The sequence below is a fragment of the Vigna radiata genome, chromosome 11 (assembly GCF_000741045.1).
Source record: "Vigna radiata var. radiata cultivar VC1973A chromosome 11, Vradiata_ver6, whole genome shotgun sequence".
NCBI lineage: Eukaryota > Viridiplantae > Streptophyta > Magnoliopsida > Fabales > Fabaceae > Vigna > Vigna radiata.
In genome coordinates this window covers 12,906,664-12,912,218 of record NC_028361.1, presented here as the reverse complement: position 1 = coordinate 12,912,218, position 5,555 = coordinate 12,906,664, and the positions used below count along the sequence as shown (strand labels likewise).

The window sequence follows — 5,555 nt, the reverse complement described above, 5'->3', positions numbered from 1 at the left end:
GGTGTAACGTTTTGGCTTTGCTGGCACTGTTGTGTGTTTTAAAAAAAATAATTAATTGTGACGTGGAATTTAATAAAATTAGGTTTAAATTAAAAATTGAATTTGGGGTTAATTGGGGGGTAATTAATTAAAAATCCCATTAAGAACCTTAATTGTTTCTGGAAATCTAAAATGGAAAAAAATCCCCAATCTGAATCCTAAGAACCCTAGAACCAGAAACCTGGGGAAGAAATTCCGCTGACGAGATTTCGTGGTTAATGGTTCTAGGGTTCTTTCTGTCTAAAGAAATATTCTTTTTTCATAAGTTAAGTTGGGTTGATCTTGGTAAGTCACGATGACCATCTCAATGTTCATGTGCAGATTAAGACAACCCATGATAAACATTCCCTACAGTGGGAAAAAACTGAACTTTAGACAAATTGAGAAGGAGAAAGTAGTGGTTGTAATGGGAGCCACAGGGGCAGGGAAGTCAAGGTTGTCGATTGACATAGCCTCATGTTTTCCATCAGAAATCATAAACTCAGACAAAATTCAAGTCTACCAAGGTCTCGACATAGTCACAAACAAAATCCCAGAGGAAGAACAACGTGGGGTGCACCACCACTTACTGGGAACAATAAACATGGGGTTGACGACATGTTCCGTAAGGGAATGGTGGAGGAGTTGCGACCCTTTTATAGTCCCGACGGGGACTACTCGAGAGGGATTAGAAGAGCCATTGGGGTTCCTNAATTTGACGAGTATTTTCGGAGGGAGGAGTTTGTGGACGAGGAAACAAAGCAGAGGTTGTTGGAAACAAAGCAGGTTTCTGGTTCTAGGGTTCTTAGGATTCAGATTGGGGATTTTTTTCCATTTTAGATTTCCAGAAACAATTAAAGTATTTAATGGGATATTTAATTAATTACCCCCAATTAACCCCAAATTCAATTTTTAATTTAAACATAATTTTATTAAATTCTACATCACAATTAATTATTTGTTTTAAAACACACAACAGTGCCAGCACAGCCAAAACGTTACACCTCAGCAAATATTAGCCACCTAGCAGTTGTGCCGTTAAGAAAGTTAACGCCGTTAGCAAAAAGGACCACTTTGAACAATTTTTGCAAAAGGTAGGACTTAAGTGAACTTTTGAAAAAAAGAGGGACCACTTTGAACAAACCCTCCCAAAGGAAGGACCAAAATAGGTATTAAACCAAACAGTTAAGTTTTGATTGTTGGTACCCATTTAACTTTGGGTCCTTGATTGTCAGTTCTTTTCACATGTTCCTTTGCATACACATAATCCTTGAGGAATAGCAACATGTCTATAAAAACAATTTCTAACAGTGTGACCAACACATCTGCAGTAAAAACATGCATTTCTAGCAGGTTTTCTCAACACATTTAATTTCCTAGCATTGGTTCTGTTAGATTGATCTTTATATCCAATTCCTTGTCTATTATTAATTCTGCTACAGGAATTCAATACATCATCTAAATTGTCTCTACCTTGTGTAAACTTAGCTAGTGTGCTAGTCAAGTAATCTATCTTTTTCATGTGAGTAGGACAATTTTCACAAACTTTTTCAACAGTAACAGTTTTAATTTCAATATTCTTAGTAGATGACAAGGCTACATTCAATTCTTTTTCCAATCTTTCATTTTCAGTAACAAGGTCTTTAATTCTATTTTCAAAATCTCTTCTTTCAGAGCTCAGTCGATTTACCTTGTACTGCAGTCGCATGACCTCAACATGTAATTCTTTGAAAGCATCTTGAAGCAGATCATATTTGACTTCTACAGGCTCATTTGATATGTCTGCATCACTGTCATAATCGTCCCATGTTACACCGGTCATGTAGCACAAATTTTATTCCTCCTTTTGATTAGAATCTTCATCACTTGAGCTTTCAGATTCAAAATTCTCCCAAGCAATGTAGGCTCCTTTCTTTCTCATATTTCTGCCTTGAGGAAATCTTTTCTTTCCTTTCTGCTTTGGCTGTAATTCAGGACAATCAGGCTTGATGTGGCCTTCTTTACCACATTCATAACATTGGACAGTGTTTGTGCTGAAGCTCTTCTTCTTGCTTTGACCTGCATGGTTAGACAGTTGACTATCATTTTGCATAAGTTGACTAAACTTTCTTACCATCAAGGTCATCCGTTCTCTGTCGTCCATCTCTGCTTCTGTGAGATTATTTCCTGCAGCCTTCAGAGCAATGGACTTCTTTTCTTCAATCTCCTCTTCATCCTTTAGTCTACCAAGTTCCAACTCATGTTCACGTAGCTTGCCAAACAAGGTAGCCATATTCATAGTTGTAAGATCTTTGGATTCAGAGATTGTAGTGACTTTTGGTTGCCAATTCCTGTTCAGACTTTTCAAAATCTTGATGTTGATCTCTTCTTTATCAAAAACTTTGCCAAGAGCCATCAAGTGATTTACAATATGAGTAAACCGTTTTTGGACATCATAGATGCTCTCACCACCTTTCATTCTAAATAACTCATATTCTTGTATCAATGAATTCTTCCTGGCTCTCTTGACTTCACCCGTGTCTTCATGTGTTACCTCTAGAACATCCCACATTTCCTTTGCAGACTTGCATTGGGATATCCTGAAAAATTCATCAATTGTTAGTTCAAAGGCAATAATATTTCTAGCTTTAACATCATACTGAGCTTTTCTATTTTCATCAGTAGTCCATTCAGTAAAAGGTTTTCAAACAGTTTCACTATCAACAGTTTTCATAGGCACATATGGACCATTTAAAGTGGCATCCAAAATTCCTTTATCTTGCGATTCAAGAAAGATCTGCATGCGAATTTTCCAAAAAGGATAGTTTTCACCAGCAAACAGAGGTGGTCTGTTTATTGAAGCACCTTTACCAAAAGTTTGAAAATTTGAAGTCATCCCCAGGTTTTTCAGTCGAATAGGATAAAAATAGAGTCGACTAAATTTTCAAATATTTTATGAAAACCAACTCTGGTGCCAATTGTTAGGAAACAGGTTGGCTTTGTTTTACACCAAGAGGGGGGTTGAATTGGTGTTAGTTCAAAAACAAAGTCTTTTCGCAATCTTGGTATGAAAATTCAAAGCTTTTCTGCACTGTAACCCTTGGTACTTCAACCTTTCTTTCAATTCATTCCAAAAACCTACAAAATCAAGGGAATCTAATGATAAAATCATAAAGCATGTCATCAACTCTTTTATTCACAAAACTAAAGAAAAATCATGAGTCAAAGCAAGTTTCTAAGTCAACAAGGGTGCATTTGATATCAAAATTAAGTATGAAAATAACGATTTTTCAACCGTTATCAGTGGTTCCTTCAAAACCATTGTTACACCAATGAGCATCAATCTGGACGTATTCAAGAGGGAAAGGTTTATGTTTCCTTACTGGTTGGAGAGACAAGGACTATCTGACTTCGTTCAAATGAAGGGAACCTGGTATCCCGACCTTGTCAAAGTTTTCTATCACAATTTGAAAGTTGAAAATGGTGACATTTTTTCAAGACTGAAAGGCATTGATATTCATCTAAATGATTTCATCTGGAAAATGGTGTCAAATTTACCCATTGAAGGTGCTCTTCCACACCTATCACGTTGTGCAAGAAAAGGGTTTATCAAGATTGGTTAAGATTTCCAGGAGTATATTCCACAGAATGCATCTTTGCACATGAAGGATTATTGAAAGAAGAAAAAATTCTTGCTCATTGATGGGTGTCGCAACCCACACAAAACTTAATGTGCATAAAAGAATGCAGTATAGACTAGGAAGTGAATCCTAGGTCGTCTCTTAAGGACCAAATTTGCGGTTCAAGAATTAGGTCAAACACGAAGTGGGGGGTTTGTGAAAATGTTGTGGTGAATTTAGATGAACAAAATCAAAACACTGATGCAAACAGAAATGCAAACACAGATGTAAAAGTGGTTTCAAAGACAGAAATGAGACGGTTGGTCATTAACTTAATTACAATGCTTCCTATCACAGATCAACAAAATTAAGCTGACTTAAACCTCTAATCCAACACCATTAATCAAATAAGCTCAAGCTAATTATGTTTTAATAAAAACGGACTAAGCGAACACAATGTTAACATCAAATATAATTTACACCATGCAGTTTCATCAACTAAGAGAAGACTCAACACCAACTAGGCAACTAAGTGTATACCCAATTGCAAGTGCAAATACATAATTGATATTAACCAAGTTAGAGTACCAATCACACATATAGTCCAGAAATCACAAAGAAGCAATGCAATATCGCTAATGACCAACCAAATTAACCTAAGCTAACATGACAATTAAATTATCACTACCCAACAGACTAGACAACATTAAATAAAAGATGATGCTAAATCTGACACTACAAGAGACAAATATTCAGTCATAATTAAAGCTATTAAAATGTAACGCTTGAACTAAAAAAATAAAATGCATTTTGCGGAAATAAAACTTTAATGCTAAAGAGTGCTAACTGAATGCTAAAACCAAGAAATGCTTTTCATAATTGAAATTCCCAAAAATAAAAGCATGTTGTCCTTTCAGTCGTGACACTTCCTTCAAGCAATTAATGAAAATATTTTTCTCCAAACATTAGTCACTGTGCAGCTCTTTCTTCCAAGCCGTGACACAACTATAATTCCAATTGAAAACGTTGAGCATCCAAAATCAAATAACCTTATTGCTAATTCCAAATGAGAGCCACCGCAGTTGCAGCTTTCTTTTCAAATGAAACCAAATCTTCCTTCACGTGGCAGCAGCAGCAACATGCACCAATTTCTTCATTCCTTTCTCAATCTAAAGGTAACGTGACAACCTTGACCGAATGCCACCTCTCTGCTGAACACCATGCACCAAGACAAGCATATTCTCTCCTCTCCTAGACTTGACAATAGCTGGAATAAAAACGTGTGATCCACTCTAAAGGAAAGCAAATTAAAATTTGGTGGTGACGGCTCACACAAAAAAAGATATTAAATGCAAGTAAGAAAAAAAATTGTACTCAAACGTTAAAACCAAAGTTCAAAGAAAATGAATGGCGGTTGGAAATCTCTTAGAACATAATGTGCTGCACTAAATTAAATAGAATAAAATTTGCTATCCCATCAATCTGCAGCGTGTACTTCAACAAAGAAAAGAAAAATCCTAAAGGTTATAACGTGCTGCACCCTAAATTGAAGTAGCTTCTACAATATTCCCTCTCAACCATGAACACTTTTGAAGAAAATGAAGAATAAAGCCATCAATCACTTTAACAATAATAAACTTCTATCCGCACTCACAAATCCATCCAGACCATGATGTGCTCTCCCATTCATCCATAATCCAAAAACAACAACATGGTTCAAAGAAAAAAGAAGAGCCCCCTACAGAAAACGTTCCCGGCAGAATCTCACAGGTGAGAATGACGGCTGGCTGCAACCTTAAAGGTCGTGAGGTGTGCCTCAAAAATTAGGGTGGGGTCCACCCAACCCTAGGGTTGCCAAGTGTCCTACAATTTTGGGCCTCTCATAATTTTTTAACAATGGCCCAATGTGCAAAAGTTTGTCCAAAAAGTTTAAACAAT

At 36.3% G+C, this 5,555-nt stretch overlaps 1 pseudogene; it reads left to right on the top strand.

Annotated features, from left to right (window-relative positions):
• Positions 1–334: 334 nt before the first annotated feature.
• Positions 335–872, top strand: LOC106776787 (annotated as a pseudogene).
• Positions 873–5,555: the final 4,683 nt, after the last annotated feature.